The sequence below is a fragment of the Mesoplodon bidens genome (genome assembly GCF_964165515.1).
Source record: "Mesoplodon bidens genome assembly, chromosome: Y".
Taxonomy (NCBI): domain Eukaryota; kingdom Metazoa; phylum Chordata; class Mammalia; order Artiodactyla; family Ziphiidae; genus Mesoplodon; species Mesoplodon bidens.
In genome coordinates, this window is record NC_138180.1 from 50,173,086 (window position 1) to 50,190,643 (window position 17,558).

Consider the following 17,558-nt stretch of genomic DNA (forward strand, 5'->3'; position numbering starts at 1 on the left):
GCTAGCTTATCTAAAATTGGGCAAAAGCGCATTGCAGTCGGAAAGCTCAGTAGATGGGGAGACAGTATGTGAGCATCTGACGCCCAGAATATGATTTGCAGTTCTATAGATGAGCACAGATTGGTGAGTGCTGTCCGTTATTGAGAAGTTATTGGCATCCGTGGAAACGGTAGAAACGTTCTGTGCAGAGAATTTCAGACTCCTTGAAAACGGTGTTATGTTTTCTGAGCCGTTGCATTGATGGATTAAAATTAGATCCTTCAACCTAAGAAGAGTTAATATTCTGTGAGTGAATATGGGATGGATTTGTATGGAAAAATGTGTTTTTGAGAAATGTATTGTTAACCTTAGAGACTCAGTTAATATCCCTCACCCCAAAGAAGGCAGTGTAAGATTTGTCATAAATGACTGCAGAATAGGTTGCTTTATATTGTTTTAAATTTCAATAATAAATGAGCACCGTCTACACTTCTTATGACAAAAGGATTATGCAAAAACAGCGATTTTTATTCAGATGGTAATAAAATAGCAGTACGTTGCCTTGCTTCATTTAAACTGCTGATGTCAACTCCATAATTGTTCCTGAAAGAATGGATGAGATACCCTAACTAATGATTAAGACTTTGATTCTGTAAAATTAGATTGTGGAGACATATGCTGTTCTTTCTTCCTTACACATTTCTTCAGTATTTATGTTTGCTACAATGAATATTATTTCATTGTATTCATTTCATAGTTCCTAAATAGAAATGTTTTACTTTTCCCTGTCTACATTTTTAAGACTGGGTTATATGTTTGAGATGTTGACGCCATGGCTACAATGTTCAAATTAATCAATGGAACAGACTTAAAATAAGTGTCTGCTCCACAAGGAAAGAGATGAAGAAGCTGGGCTCCAGGAAAGTACAAAGAGACAAGGAAAAGTCAATTGATTACGCACTTACTGCAAAGGGCTTTTTTTTTTTTTTTACATCTTTATTGGAGTATAATTGCTCTACAATGGTGTGTTAGTTTCTGCTGTACAACAAAGTGAATCAGCTATATGTGTACATATATCCCCATATCTCTTCCCTCTTGCGTCTCCCTCCCACCCTCCCTATCCCACCCCTCCAGGTGGTCACAAAGCACCGAGCTGATCTCCCTGTGCTATGCGGCTTTTGATGCCTATACGTTTATGGTTCCCACATGCAATCTGGTAACAGTTATCCTCACATTTCTGGTGGATGCATGTGTGGATGTGAATTCTGCAGATAGCACACATTCTGGCTTCATGCAAATGTGTAGAAGGTGGTTTTTGTATAAAAAATACAATAAATACCTGGTTGAAGGTAAATCCATCCAGCCAGTCATCCGAGTGTTCCAATTCCACAATTCCAAATGTGTGTGGGAGGTGCGGTGGGGGGAGGGAGGGAGGGAAGGAAGGAGGGAAGGAGAGGAAGAGAGAGAAAGAGAGAAAGAGAGAACTGAGCAGTGTTCGTAAATTTCTCTTCAGGTTTAACGCTTAGAAACTAAAGCCAAAAATTCATAAGCCCGACCATCTCATCTCACAAATAAACCCAGTATGGTGGGTTGAACTGTGTTTCTCCAAGAGATAGGGTGCATTCCTGACCCTGAGGACCTCAGAACGTGAGGTTGAAAGTAGTCTTTGCAGGTGTAACGAAGATGAGGTCATCGAAGTGGGCTCTGATCCAATACGACCAGGGTCCTTTTAAGAGGGGAAACTGCCGCGAGAGGACACGGGCATGCGTAGCGGGAGCCAGAGTGAAGGCAGAGTCCCAGGGGGAGAAGACGGCTACGTGAGTGCTGAGGCAGAGATTGGAGGGATTCAGCTACACGCCAAGGGACACCAAGGATGGCCAGCAGCCACCTGAATCTAGAACAGACCAGGAGGGACCCTCTCCGGGAGCCTTCAAAAAGGAGGGAGACCCTGGGACACCTTGATTTAGGACTTCTGGCTTCCAGAATAAATTCCTGTTGTTTTAAACCATCAAGCCTGTGGCCCTTAGTTACAGCAGCCTTAGGAGTCTCATACACCAGCATGCAAAGCTCCCTGTAGGATTTATCCAAGGTGCCGCAGCCCGTTGGCGTAGAGCTGAGGTGACCCCTCAGCCCCAGCTTTGTGCCTCTTCGCAGCCTGGTCCTGTCTCTCCGATACATTCCTCCAGTCGGGGTTGGGTGCGGGGGGGATACTTGTCTCCCAGGATCACCTCCATTTCCTTCAGATTTTAAGGATGCTGCTGCATCCTGTCACAGCGTCACGCCTTCTGGGACAGCGTGGGATCCCCCTTTGTAAGCACTGTCCTTGGAAGGGAAACAAATTCCTGCCCCTCAACTGTAAAATGAGCGGGTGGGACCCATCTCCAAGTCCTTTCCCATTCTAATTCCACCTGAATCGAGAGCCATGATCATTGTAATTAAGACTCTTGATGTGAATACGGCTCGTTTTACACCATAATTAGCGAGACCACAGGCTTCAGGGATTTTTCTCAATAAACGTCTTTGTGACCTGGTGAAACGTCAGAGGCAAACTGGGAGGGGAGGGGGTTTGCAACTCACAATTGTGTCATTTAAAACAAATTCATGTTGGTATATACACACTACTCCATATAAAATAGATAACTAATAAGGACCTACTGTGTGGCACAGGGAACTCTACTCAATACTCTGTGATAACCTATATGAGAACAGAATCTGAAAAAGAATAGATACATGTCTATGTATAACTGATGCACTTTGCTGTACCCCTGAAAGTAACACACATTGTAATTCAGGTATACTCCAATAAAATAAAATTTAAAAAATACAGAGCAAATAAATAAATAAAAGGAAAAAAAAATAAAGTGAATTCAGAGGGATGGACCTCTGAGTGACATGTAGTCTGTTCAAAGCCTGGATCGTAAAGCACAGGGTGGCACTTATGTTAGAACATCTAAATGGCACTAAAATTGAAACTGGAGGGAGGTACGATTCGTCGTATTTCATCTTTGCCTCTTTTTCTGCTGTCTGGTGCTGAGGAAATACAGGGTCCCACGTCCGTTTGCCTCAGTATATTTTCCGCTTGTAGCTTGTGCATTATAAACAATTAAGCAAGAGAGCAAGCATTTTGTCTTTCCCCTGCTTGTGTGCACGACGTGACCTACTGTCCGGTTTTTCAGGCCTTCTCTTTTCTTCTCCCTGAGGAGGTATTTCTTGACCTTTATAAAGTGGCTGAATGGGAACTTTAAAAATCTCCCAGTCGGCGTGAATGTCAGAACCTTTAGAAGCACGATCGTATGTTTAATATGTGGGGCATTGAGTGTCTGATGCCTGGCAGGCTCTGGACTTCCCGTGGCGGTTGGTAGGTGAGAGGGCGACACCAGCTCCATCACGGATAACGTGGTCTGTTGGAGGAGCGTGGCGCTTCTCAGATGATGACATACGTGCAGGTGACATCATTCCTTTAATGAAGGTAGCAAAGTCAATGCGTACAGAGCCAGGAGAACGGGAGGGTTCCTGGTAGGGGATGCTGCCTTAGGTCTGGTTCACGGGGCGTCTTCGGAAGGAGCTGAAACCACCAACTGGGAGGGTCTTGAAGGGATGGTGGGAGAGGGGGAGACTTGGGGGACAGAAGCGGGTAGAGTTCAGAGCAGGTGCTGAAAAAACCTAAGTGATGTGGATGAAAGAGTTGGCTTCTGGTCTCCTGGTTTTGCCTGATTGCCGTGTCCTTAGGTCTGTGGCCTGGGGGTCAATTCCCATCCATTTTGTAATCTGATTTCAGAATAATGGAAAGATGATTCCTGGAAGAAGGCTTCAAGTCTTAAATCTTTATTGCTTTTGGAACAGATGATGGAATGCAGTGTTTCTCCAAATTCAGCATCAGTATCCCCTGGGGGGCTTGTTGAACACAGACCCCTGGGATCCACGCATCTGAGTGTCCGAGTCGCCAGATCAAAGGTGGGACCCAGTATGTTCCCACGTGAACTTGCTGCTGCCGGTGCGGGGGTCACATGGTGAGGACCACTGCATTCCAGTCCTTTCAGGCTGCATGTCCACAGACATCCCGTTTGATTTTTGACGGCCACCTCCTATGTTGGTCTTCCCTGTTCAGAAGGTGGTATTAAAATCTCTGGGTCTCCCCCTTTGCTTTTGGCATTCAGGCTTGCTCTGGACTTACAGGTTATCTTTATGCTCTCAGATCCCCGGACCATTCAAGCCAATGCATATTTATTGGACGTCTGCCATGTGCTATGGACCGTGAGCGGTGTAAAGATTAATAATAACCACCATCAAGCCTCATCAGAGGCTAGACGTTGTTTATTCCTCCGTGGCCTCCAAATGCCTGGCTCGTAATTCAAAGCAGTAGAGTAACTTGAAGACAGTGATTGTTTCCCGTTTCAGGGATCCAGGAGCACTTTCTGTCTTAAAGTTCTGGTCCTTCTGGGCTGTGTGGAGTTCTTCCTCCTTCAGAGAGTGAGAAACTGAATAGAGTTTCTCACCATTCATTTCTCATCATTCATTCATCCATCCATTCATTCATTTGATAGCCATGTGTTCACATCTTATTTTGAGAAGGTCACCGTGCTAGATACCAGAGAACATAGAAACACTGATAAAATTCAACCCCTGACCCTGATCCCAGCGAGATAACATTTTTACTAGAGAAGACAAAATAATCCTTGAAAACACCTACACCACAAGGCAAGCACATCTACGTGCCGTGAGAAGAATATAGAATCTTATTTTCCACTAGAAAACTGGTATCACGTAGGACAGTTCCGAATCTGCCTATGGCCGCTTAAAGAATGACCCCAAACTGCCAATATTTCTTATCTCATACATTTTCTGTAAGTCAGGGATTCAAGACCTTCATAGCTGGGTGGTTCTGATGCAGGGCCTCTCAGGATGCTGCCGTCCACTTGTGGACCAGGGATGCAGTTCTTTGAAGGCGTAAGAGAGCCTCACGTGTGTGACCATCAGCAGAGGGCTTCAGTTAGCTGTCCTGTGGACCTCACCTTAGGGCCGGTCACACGGCATTGGCAGTGGCTTTCTGGGCAGTGAGAAAAGGGAGAGTAAGACGGAGTGGCTGAGAGGAATCCTAGGACCCGCCGTAGTCTTTGATACCTTGACCTTGGAAGAGACACATCGTCACTTCTGCCGCACGCTACCGGTCACACGGTCCAGACCAGGTACATTGGGGAAGGGGTCAACGGGAGGGTGTTGATACACCTTGCGAGCTAGGCTAGCACCAAAGCTTTTCCAAAGGAGACAGCTTGTGAGCTGCATCTCAGAGGATGGAGAGGATTTTTTCAGAAGGGCAGAGGGGACAGTGAGTAAACACGTGGACACATCAAGTGTTGAGTGGAGGGATGGGCTGAGCGCGCTTTCAAGTGCCTGTTGTTGGGTACAGACGATTAAACTGACATCAGAGCATTGTGGGTGGTGGAACTCAGTGGTCAAGCCAATGGATGTTCTTCTGTGGGCTGTGAGAGCCCTGTCAGGGCTTCAGCAGCGTGGAATCATCTATGGAATGCCACCGTTGTGCTGGTGAATAGGATTGAGGCAGGTAGCAATGTAGGTAGACATCGAAGACATCAGGCTAATAATGTACATTGAGATGGAACGGTGGCAGAGACTGCAGAAACGGAGAAGGTTTCACATTCCCAAGAGGCACTGGGAATATGGTATTGACGGGACCTGGCCTCCTACTGGACAGAGAACGAGCCAAGGAAGTAACTGTCGGAAGTTGGGCTGATATTTTAGGTACTTTACCGAAGGGAAGAGAGAAGGCTCAGAAGCCAAGGAGGCGCCCATCACTGTCAGATGCCACATCCTCACGTCGATGACACGGATGGGGAACGTGCTGTTTTTTGGTGATTATAATGAAATGGATAGACTGTAAAAGATAATCATTATTTATTTATTTTAAATAAATTTATTTATTTATTTTTGGCTGCGTTGGGTCTTCGTTGCTGCGTGCGGGCTTTCTCTAGTTGTGGCGAGCAGGGGCTACTCTTCGTTGTGGTGCGTGGGCTTCTCATTGCGGTGGCTTCTCTTGTTGCAGAGCACGGGCTCTAGGTGCACGGGCTCAGTCGTTGTAGCTCACAGGCTCTAGACCGCAGGCTCAGTAGTTGTGGTGCACGGGCTTAGTTGCTCCGTGCCCTGTGGGATCTTCCCGGACCAGGGCTTGAACCCTTGTCCTCTGCATTGGCAGGCGGATTCTTAACCACTGCACCACCAGGGAAGTCCCAGATGATCATTTTTTAATCCTACCTATTCTCTCCCTCTCTCTTTTTCTTTTTCTTTTTTTTTTTTTTTTTTTTTGGCCACGCTCTGCGGCACATGGGATCTCAGTTCCCTCACCGGGGATCGAACCCACGCCCCCTGCAGTGGAAGTGCAGAGTCAACCACTGGACCCCCAGGAAAGTCCCTAATCCTACCTAGTTTCTTTTTTTTTTTTTTTTTTTTTTTTTGTGGTACGCGGGCCTATCACTCTTGTGGCCTCTCCCGTTGCGGAGCACAGGCTCCGGACGCGCAGGCTCAGCGGCCATGGCTCACGGGCCCAGCCGCTCCACGGTACGTGGGATCCTCCCGGAGTGGGGCACGAACCCGTGTCCCCTGCATTGGCAGGCGGAGTCTCAACAACTGCGCCACCAGGGAAGCCCCCTACCTAGTTTCTTGATAGTCTTTTCCTTTTGAAACTGGTCTGACATTTTCATTATCCAGACCTTCTCAATGGCTCTAACCGTCTTTCCAAACTCCTGTTGGTGTCCGGACACATATGCCCTGAGGGGACTCCTAAGAAGGAACGTTTCTTTATTTACCCTCACATCCCTTCTGCTTTCTTTTCGGACAGCACCCCTGGGCCCCATCAGTTGCCCTCTGTGGCGGGGGGGGCGCTGACCACTCAGCAAAGCCCTCTTCCTCCTTGGAGCTTCTCTGCAGCCTCTGACAAGTTCATTGACCCTCCGCTAAGGGACTTATCCTGCCTTTCGTTCCAGAACTCTCCTCTCCGGCTTTCTTCTACTAGCTCTCTATTGCTGTACTTAGCTTTTCTGACTTTCCTGCTGCTGCAGTTCACGTTGCTCCGTAAGTTCCAGCTTCCAGACCATCCGGCTTAGGTTGGCACCTACTCCCTCCTGGTTAACAACACCTTCCACCCCGGAGACCGCCACGTCTCTACTTTCTGCCCTTGTATTCCCCTCTCCCATACTGCTTGGGAAAAACTCTCCTGTGATTCTTTTACTCATAGAGTCAACAATACTTCTGACAACAGATGTGTGTGGTGTTCCCCCACCCCTCCCACCCCGGGTCCCCGCACACCAAGCTATTCTCTGTGACACCAGCTGGGTGTTCTGTGATTCAATTCAGCCTGACACTAATATGGAGTTAGTACAGACCCCACAGATGAAGGACTCACAGGATGCCCCCCCGCCACCCACACTTCAGAAGCCAGTTGCAGGCAGTGGGTCCCCAGCTTACCCACAAGTTTTCACTCACTTGGCTGTGCATCGGAGAGTCTCATCACTTCCTCCTTGGATTCCGTTAATTCCTGGAACAGTTCATGGCACTCGGGAAACGTTTCCTTAATGCTTCCCTGGTTATTTTATAATAAAGGCTGTGATACAGGATACAGATGAACAGCCAGATGAAGAGATACAGAAAGCCAGCTGTGGAAGGAGCCTGACAGCAGGAGCTTCTGCCCTCGCGGAGGTGGGGTGCCCCAACCTCTCCGCAGGGGGATGTATTCAGCAACTAGGAAGCGCCCTGAACTCTGTGCTTTGGGGATTTTCATGGACACTTCGTCACGTGGGCTTTACTGATCATGGACTCAGTCTGCAGCCCATCTCCCTGTCCAGACTGTGGACGGTGAGGCCGACAGTTCCAAGCTTCTCACTATGGCTTGGTCTTTCTGGTGCTAAGCCCCCATCCTGAAGCCACCCAGGACCCCACCAGGGCTCATCTCATTAGAACAAAACACACTCCTATCGCCCTGGAAATTCCAAGGGATTTAGGAGCTCTGAGTCAGGAACCAAAGACCAAATAGTAGACCAAAAGATGCTGCTAGTATTCTTAGCACTTGGGAAATTACAAGGGTTTTAGGAGCTCCATGCTAGAACAGGGGGCAGGACTTCTATGTATATTTTCCACTATTTCACACGTAACCACCCTTTGCCTATCACATGGGGCCACGGTTCTGTTCCACCCACTCACTTGGACGTGCATTATTGGCAGGCCTCTGTGGTACTTACCAGTTTCCACCAGAGGAGCCAGACCACCTGATACTCCCTAGCTGTCTGAACTGCAGTAGCTGATTTTTTCACATTTCCGTTTTCTCCTCTGTTAAGAGGGTTATACAAGAGTACCTACCTCTAGAGATGTTTGCGAAATAAGTTAATGAAGCATCGAATGTGCTTTAAAATAGAGGCACATAGCCAGTAGAGGCAGACTTTTCAGATTATTTATTTGACCTTATGTTCCGCCTTCTTAGCCTAAAATATTTCACAAAGAATGGCTTCTTATTATGCTTAGCCTTCACTCCAAATTCCTTTCAGTAACCTGTTCGGCTTTGCACAGAATGAGCTTCCTGCCTACCTGCAAGCTCCATCCTGCAGTGTTCTCTGATGACTGCGCTGCTGGTCTACCAGTTGTCTTTCGGTTTCCAACTAAGCAAATTAGCCACGGCCTGTGCCACTCCCCCTGCCCTCTTCCCACTTCGAGTGGGTTGCATGCTCTATCCTTCTCATATTTCATCTGCTGTTTACTTCCTTCTCTGTGCTCACCCACACTCGACTGCATTTTTCCTTTTTGACCACGTGTGGTGTGTGTTCAAATGTTTTTCGGCTTCGCCTTAAAATGTGCGTTTCATGAGTGCAGCCTAGATGGGGTACTCGTTGGGTATTTGTTGAAGAAATGAGTAGTTTTTAGGCACTCTATAAATATTCATTGAGGGAAAGAGGACATCAAATCTTGCGTGTTAGCAAGTGTTAGCAACCAAGGCATCACAGTTTTTTGAGACATGTAGCCAAGTCAGAGAGACTGAGAGAACACCTTTGATTACTGAATCAATTTGTGGTCGGAGGAGTTGGTCTTTCGTCTACGGGAAGATGGGCTCTTCCTTGATGGTTCAGGTTGGTTATAGGCTAGCCTGATTTACTGAAATGTATGGGTCATTCAGCGTACTTACGTGATTTGTTTCTAAATGCCTATTTATCTTTTAAAATCTTTGCCAGTATTCACATCCCTAGAATTTGTACACATTTTTTTCTGTATTTTTTTCTTTTAAAGACAGTGTCATAGAAAAATTTCCCGTTCTAATCCATGCCTAGAAAATTTAGAGGCATACATTTTAGGAATGTCAAGGATTTTGGACCTTGACTATTTTAAGTCTTACATGAAAGCTGTAAATATACTCTGTGGCACTGTTTGTTTCTACTGTTCACTGGATGATGACCTTAGTACTTTTTAATTTTGTTGTAAAGATTTGCATCAAAATTAGAAGCGTGGACAGGAAATTAATTTCTTGAGAGTTCATCAGAATTCTGCACTGATTCGTGAGGAAGTGGAACTGTGTAAAGTTGATTATCTGTATTTTCAGTTACTCACTTTAAACTCTCAGGAAAATTTTTTCTGTTTCTCTCCACCCCCCAGATTTTCCTAATGGTAAAAATTAAACAATTTGAGCATTGCATAAAATTGGAAGCAAATCCAAGACAGAAAACAGATGTTTTATTAAATATGCATCTTTTTAAAAATGAATGTGGTTTGGAAAATTGTTCTGTTTGAGAGAAACATAAAGTCTGGGTTAGAAAAATTTGGGTGCAAATTCAAGTGATTTATGTTAATTGGAACATTTATATATACATCTAGACATATCCAGGACAACCCTGCTAACAACCTACCGATAAGGACTCTTCCCATCTGAGCATGCATTTTATTTTATTTTTTTAGCTACTCATGGACGTCTATCAAAATTAAACTTATTTCTCCCATTGTTCTTTTAGAAACTTAGCAGGTCACTGTGACTCAAAAGACAACTAAATAAATGATGAATGATAGTAGTTTTATTATTTTTTTTAATTGAAAATACCTCTGAACTATCTTTAGGTTTTAAAAAGAAGTTTACATTTTCGTGTTTTTGTGTATGTGTGTGCAGGGCTAGATGCAGACACTGGTCATGAGTGATGTCGAAACCTTGGGACCCCTTAGGTGTAATCCTGGCACAGACTTCGTGAGGACCCTGGAGTGTCTAGCGTAGCTACCATCTCCTTCTTTCCCCATGACAGACGTGGTCCTCCTTCAAAGCCATCTTCCATGCCATATCCTAAGAGTGTCCCAGAGTTGCTACCTCTTCTGAGCATGGCCCTCTCTATTCCTTTATCTCTGGATATAGGAAATCCTGCAATTGTATCTAAGTCCTTGCCTTGATGACGTTTTCCCCCAGGAGACCACAAGCTCCTTGAGAACAAGGACTGTGCCACATTCATCTTTGGAATTTCTTTTCTATCGTCATATCTTGTGCACAGCCTGTGCTCAACACACATTCGCGAAGTGAAATATCTTAGGATTTCTAGACAGAGTTTCCTATACATTATTTAGGTACCAGAGAATAAAATCATATTCGTAACCTATTGAAAAGTCCTAACTCCGTCAATGTCCTCCTTTATGAAAATATTTATACGCTTTCACCTTATGTTCTAGGTATCTGTTTGACCTACTACCCAGGGCGAATTGGAATGGCTGTGAATGTCTCTATGAAGCCCCAAGTCTTTAGTTGTAAAGGTGAAATTATGTGGAGAGGCTTCTTTGAAACATTGTCATAGCGTGGAATAGATCATTCTTAGCTTCTACGTCCGATATTCCGCCAAAGGTCTGTATGCTTTGACTAATGTGTTCTCTGTATGGTAAAATTCCAATAAAATGACATAAGATATTTATGGTAATGTTTGCTACTATATTGGTAACTCATAAATATTGGTTTGCCTTGAGTATTTAATATGAATCATCTCAGGCAATATTTGTTTTTACAAGAAGCTTTTGTAGATGAGTCAATAACATACTAAGTATAGCGTAAGTCTTCACAAGTGGTCTGTATACGGTAGGGTGTAGTTTCACATGAAAACAAATCATAAAATGTAATTTCTTATTAATTTCCAAATAATCAGCTATCTGTCATCATATTTATCTGTCTTCGGGACTTCTGTAATAGGTCATCCAGCCCAAATTTACTGGTAACATCAACAGTGTTTTAATCTAGAGAACTGAGCCTTTAACCTTTGAAATATCTTCTTAGCCACACGGCTCTATCTTATAACTTAGCTTCCAATACATGAAGCAAAGCTTATGACTTCATGGACCCCCACGAATCATGTAGCAGAAAACAAATGAGAAAAATGAAGACGTGATTACTTGAACATAGGTCAGTGTTAGTGATCAACATTCTACTTAGATACCAGTCCTTAGCAGCAAGATGCCATAATAGGCAGGCGCAATAAATGGTCATTTTCCTTCTCTGACCCTTTGGTGTTTGGAGGTTTCTAATACCAAGAGCCGTCTGGGAGAATGTTATGTTGCAAATTCACACATGTGGGGCTATCCTTTGAGAAGAAAAAAAAAAAAAGAGAGAATGTATTTCGCCTTGCATAGCAGGAAAAATAGTAGAATTGTCACCGAACACAAAAAATCCGTCTGCCCTATGCACAGTGAGGCCAAACAAACCAAAACTTCGGAGTTTGGAGCAGACAGAGGTTTACTGCAGGGCCGTGAAAGGAGACAGGTGGCTTCTCTCCAAAAAACCCACAACTTTTAGCAAAGCATTTTTCAAGGCCCGGTGAGGGAGGGGCATCCCAGGGTGTGTGTTCAGCTCGTGCCCGGTTCTCTGACGGGTTGATGATGAGGTCACGGGGCAGTGTCACAAGGGTGCCAGTTGGTCTGGGGGCTGTGTGCTAGAGGTCATCAAATTGTTAATTTCTTCCTTGTGCTGGTTTTTAGCATCTGAAAAAACTCAGGAAAAAGGCCTGAGATACAAGACCTATAGCACCTCAGACAGGAGCTGCCGCAGGAGATGTGGGGGAGGGGTCTCTGTCCCGGGAAGGGCCCCTGGGGTCCTGCTCGGGTTACGGAATCTGTGCTGATGGTAGTGACGGGGGCCCAGTAAGAGAAGTGGAGTTGGTGAGGTAGGCAAGCAGCGTGGATGGAATCATTCCTGACATGGAATTAAGTCCTACAGGATGTGAATATTTTGTTCCATCAGTGTCAGATTTGCAAAAAAAAAAAGGAAACTCATGCACATACTAGTTACGGAATGTTCCTCTCTCCCTCGTGCACCTAAAAAACACATACACGAAACCCAGCAAGCCAAGAGGCAAACAAAAACTCACCCTAAAATAATAATTCAAATACATGTTTCTCAACCCTATCCCAAGGCAGAAAAGAGTCAGCTACCAGACATAACTCACTAATTTTTGTAGACATCTCCTGACACACACCTAGTTAACTTGGCAGCTGTGAATTTGACAATTACCTGTGGGTGTGAGCCAAGATATGACCTCTGATCAAGTGAAACAGAAACAGAGCCAGTTTCGAAATTGTGATATTATTAATCGTGCAATGTTAGAATAGCTAATAGTACGTGTGTGTTTGCTGTATGCATCACGCGTGCAGTGAGGCTGTCTTTGGTCCTGATACCAAATAACCTTTTTGTCCCTGATGAAAACTGTGTCAGGTGTAGATTCCCACAGACTGGGGACTGAGCATGGCACAGAGAAAAGACATTAGTGGCTCCACTTGAAACAATGTATGCTGATAGCCGAACTACCTGCTTTGAGCCCTACTGGACCCTTGACAGCTCTGTGATCTTGGCCAGTTCGCTAATACCTCCTGGATTTCGTTTTTTTTCAAACAGTGGAGATAACACTCCCTTTTGTGCTCACTGAGAAGGTTAAAAAGAGTCTGTATGGGAATTACCTGGCGGTCCAGTGGTTAGGACTCAGCGCTTTCATTGCTGGGGGCCCCGGGGGCCATCCTTGGTCTGGGAACTACGATCCCTCAAGCCATGCTGTGTAGCTAAATAAATCAATAAATTAAGTAGAGAGTCCATGTATAAAACGGGATCTTAAAGGTTGACCCACCATATACATGTCACCTGTTATAACAGTTCCTATTCGATTTGGATGAGGAGGCGGCTTGATTCTGTGAAAAGCGTGTGGTCTTTGAACTCAGGATAGACGTAGCTCTGACTCTGCCTTATGGCTTAAAAGTATCGTGGGAGCTAACATCTGAGTATCAGTTTTCCTAAATGCAAAATACATGCTATGATACCTACCCTGCGTGGCTGTAGAAGGGTCAGCAATAATGAATGCAGTTAAGATGGTTGGTACATATGAAGTCATTTCCACAAATATATTTTAACCAACAATATGTACTGTAGAGCACAGGGAACTCTACTCAGTGCTCTGTGGTGACCTAAATGGGAAGGAAATCTAAAAAAGAGGGGATATACGTATATGTATGACTGTTTCACTTTGCTGTACAGCAGAAACTAACGTAACATTGTAAAGCAACTATACACGCCAATAAAAATTTTTAAAAAAACACAATATTGGGACTTCCCTGGTGGCACAGTGGTTGGGAGTCCGCCTGCCGATGCAGGGGACATGGATTCGTGCCCCGGTCTGGGACGATCCCACATGCCGTGGAGCGGCTGGGCCCGTGAGCCATGGCCGCTGAGCCTGTGAGTCCGGAGCCTGTGCTCCGCAACGGGAGAGGCCACAGCAGTGAGAGGCCCGCGTACCGCAAACCCCCCCCCAAAAAATAACCCACAATATGTATGAAATAGTAACTACATGTTCTATCAAAACCGTAATCAGACTATGACCCTACCTTCCTACAACTTAGTAATGGGCTGACTCATTAGCTATGAAACCCAAACACTTTACGTGCTTGGTACTAATATTCCTTAAGGCTCGAAATGCGTTCAGTGGTTTATCCTTTTTTCCCGCTCACCATCCTTCCTAGAGATGTAAAATGGTGAGTGATTACGTGGGTAGTCTGTCCAAATGTCTCACAAGGAGTCACTTGCTTTGTTGTGATCCTCTCACTCGTAAGCAGAAAGAAGCAGGGTTGCTTGAGAGTCATCCTTTAAAGAGAAGGTTCCATGGTGAGATGACAAGAAATGCACCAAATGGTCCTAAGATGAGAACTGATCAGTTAGAGCCTCATCTTGTCGTATGAGAGCCGAGAGAACGAGGCAGCTTGGATCTTGCCCATCTGACCCACTGCTGTAAGGGGGAAAAAAAAATCTCTGCAGGCTGAGGATCAGTTCTTGCAAACAAACGACGTCTAACATATTGAGTGGCTTTCGCAAAATAAACTGTGCAAGGATTTTAAATTCTTAATTTAGATAAACTGCATCGAACAGAGACATGGACTAAATTGATTATTCATCGTCGATGAAAATTTAATGGTGGCCAGGTGAAAGCAGGTGAGAAGTAGATTGGTGACCTCCAACCTTTATTCTGAATTCTCAAATGGCCTGTGGACTCAAGTGGTTGGATATAGAATCTACAATTTACCATAACTGTGTAGGTGTCCTTTCTTGACTAGTTGCTTGAATTATTAGGGCATCAGTTAAGAATTACTTTATGACACTACTAGCTAGTTTTTGTAATTACCCAAAAGAAAGCTTAGAAGGAATGTAACAAGGGTTTTGAAAGAATGGCACCAACTCTTTTACTGAGTGTATTTCTCTCTCTCTGTCTCTCTCTCTGTCTCTGTCTGTCTGTTTTATTTTAACAGGGAAAAATGTGCTGAGATGGAAAAGAAATCAAGTAGATTTCCATGGTGGCGTTTTTAAAAGCATCTTCTTAGAAGGACAATGTAATTGTAAGTATGACAAAAAGTCATTGATCTCCGCTGCCTTATTTTGTGGATGCATTTACAGCCTGGTTAATTCAAATCTGGCAGTGCTTTCAGAGTACTTTCGTGGTAAAAATTGTTTTGTTTTTTTAAAAAAAAAATCTATTTGAAATTCACCGAAGTACAAAGCAGAGATTTTAAGCTCATTGGGAGCACACATACTGGCATGCTTTGTGAATTTAGGATTGCACAATAATTATTTGTTTCTCCAAATAGCCACAGTGCAGAGTATAGCTCATTGATGAGGCAAGAAAGTCAGCCCTCCTTCTGAAATTCACCCTCATCCCCACTGGCCACGGAAAACCCACTTTCTTCTACAGTAAGCATCTCAAGCCACCAGGGCCTTTGAATGGCCTCAGCATTTCATTTGATCACTTTTTGTGTGTTGCCCCTGAAGAGTGTGATCCAAAACATCAGACATACTTTCTAATGCAGGCTGTGGGCCCACTGAGGCCACGGGATCCTTCTCTTTCTCTGAAAGCCAGAAATAGAGCATAGCCCAGGGAAGGGGAAATGGGTAGAATACTTTGACGATCTCTGTTTCTGAGCATACATTAATGAAGATATTTTACAAGTCAAAATTGGGACCCTTTCACCCCATTTAAATTTCAGAAAGGATGTGTTTTAATATATTTCAAGTAAATGGTCAATTCAAGCCCTGCTGAGGCCGCTTATATGATTACATGGATTAAATACTGGCTGTTTACCTACTTTCTTACCATTCTGAGTGCCATAACTTCTAAACATTTTTCGGAATTTAGACCACCAGTGGCTTTTGAGTATCTACAGTTAACCACCTAATTTCCCTATTTTTACTCTGTAACAAACTTCTGCACCTTTCCTGGATTCTAAAAAATTGTCAAGGTCACATCCTTCATTGTACTCCTCTTTCTAAAAACTAGATTTCCAAACTCCTTTTCCTATTTCCTGCTATTAACAAAGTGCTAGGTTTTTCTTCTCCAAAGGTAATTTGTAATGAATAAAGAAAGACTACTCCTGTCCCCCTTTTTTGGGGGTTACCATGCAAATTTGGAAGATGAAACAGGTGAGGATATACAGTTCAACAATCCATAAGAGCACATTATGTAAATCCCTTTGTCTTCTGAATTTCGAAACCCCCTTTTGTTTTTTCATTGTCATTTTCTTTTTTCAATCTGGAGGAGCATTAATATATAACCAAGGCTTGAAGGTGCACAAGTGTTTGTCTTCTTTGTCGCACCACCAGCCTTTCGAACAATAAGCCTATGCAGCCTTGATTGTAATCATTTCCGGAGCTGCCGTGCAAGGAGCAGTCAGTTTAATGTAACCAGCCCATCCTGGTTCTGAGGAGAAGTGGTCGTAATGGGTCTGGCATCAGGCTCAGAGCTGTAGACGGCACAGCTCCGAATACGACAGCTTGGATTATGAAAGCCGAAGGGAATGTGATATAAAGCGCACCATCGGGGGAAGGAAGTGAGAATTTATGAACTGGGGAAGACTCCTTACTTTTTTGTTGTTTTCTTTAATTTAATTAATTTATTTTTTATACAGCAGGATCTTATTAGTTATCTATTTTATACATATTAGTGTATATATGTCAATTCCAACCTTCCAATTCATCCCACCACCACCCCCCTCCCCGCTTTCCCCCCCTTGGTGTCCATACTCTTGCATTTGCAAGCACTGGGTGTTTATCCATCTGCGCGTTTGTGCTAGAGTCTGACTGCTTCTCTGATAAGGGGAGGCCTTTGGAGTGCCACTTTTGGGGTGGGCTTGATGAGTGGTGATGCTATGTTGGAACTTTATTGTCTCCCAAGGATGGCTTGGCTGAAAAACTAAAGACAAAATTTTGAGTTTTCCTTTCCCAGAAACCTCAAGACCCCAGGTGACAACTAAAGTCTCTGTGACTCTTTAACTGGACTGATGGTCATTTACAAGGGGTACAGGGTTCAGTGGGGAAACACAAAGACCTGTGAATCAGGGCAGTTATGTTGTTACCCAGGTTTGCTACTCATTAGCATGTTTTCGATGGTCAGGCTTCTGACATGCTTGAATAATAGAGATGTATGTATTCATTCCCTTTTCACTATGAAGAACTTATGATTATAAATGAAGAAAAACATCTGTCTAGGAAGCAGAAAGAATTCATTAAGCCTACTGAATACTTGAACATTTCAACTTATGCCCGTTGCATCTAATTTTCCATACACCGTTGAATGAACCCTTTCTGGTTTTGTAACCCTGTTAAAGGAAGTGCTTTGCAATGGATTTTCGTGGTCATCGGGGATGCTGTTGGTGAACTCATGTTAGACATTCCTTAATTTTTTCCCAAAGATGGCTTAGTTCAGTTCAAAACTGACAACCAAGAACAATGCCTTTCATGGCACTCCTGGAACTATGATTTTCATTTCTAAGTGAAGGGATCCAGGGATGAACCAGAATTAGGATGTTTGGCATTTTATGTTTGGACTGAATTTGCTAGTCTATTGAAGATCCTGACACTCAGGGTTATGCTAGGGGCTAATACATTCGAACATTGAGGTAGTTTGTTTATACGCTACTTTGTTCTGGACACACATTGTCCAAATGAATCTTTTATTAAAACATTTTGTGATTCCGAGGAACACAGATTAGTTATGTAAATCAATTTGGTATAGTAGCTGAGTTATAGACTTAAATACAATGAT

At 44.0% G+C, this 17,558-nt stretch overlaps 1 protein-coding gene across 2 annotated transcripts in view; it reads left to right on the top strand.

Moving 5' to 3' along the window:
- Nucleotides 1-17,558, top strand: part of LOC308609616 (neuroligin-4, X-linked) — a 450,486-nt gene that overhangs the window by 140,143 nt on the left and 292,785 nt on the right. For both annotated transcript variants that reach the window (XM_081223341.1, XM_081223342.1), the window contains 2 exons: nucleotides 10,678-10,846; nucleotides 14,773-14,859. The gene's annotated coding sequence lies outside the window, so the exon portion shown is untranslated. The remainder of the gene's footprint in view (nucleotides 1-10,677; nucleotides 10,847-14,772; nucleotides 14,860-17,558) is intronic.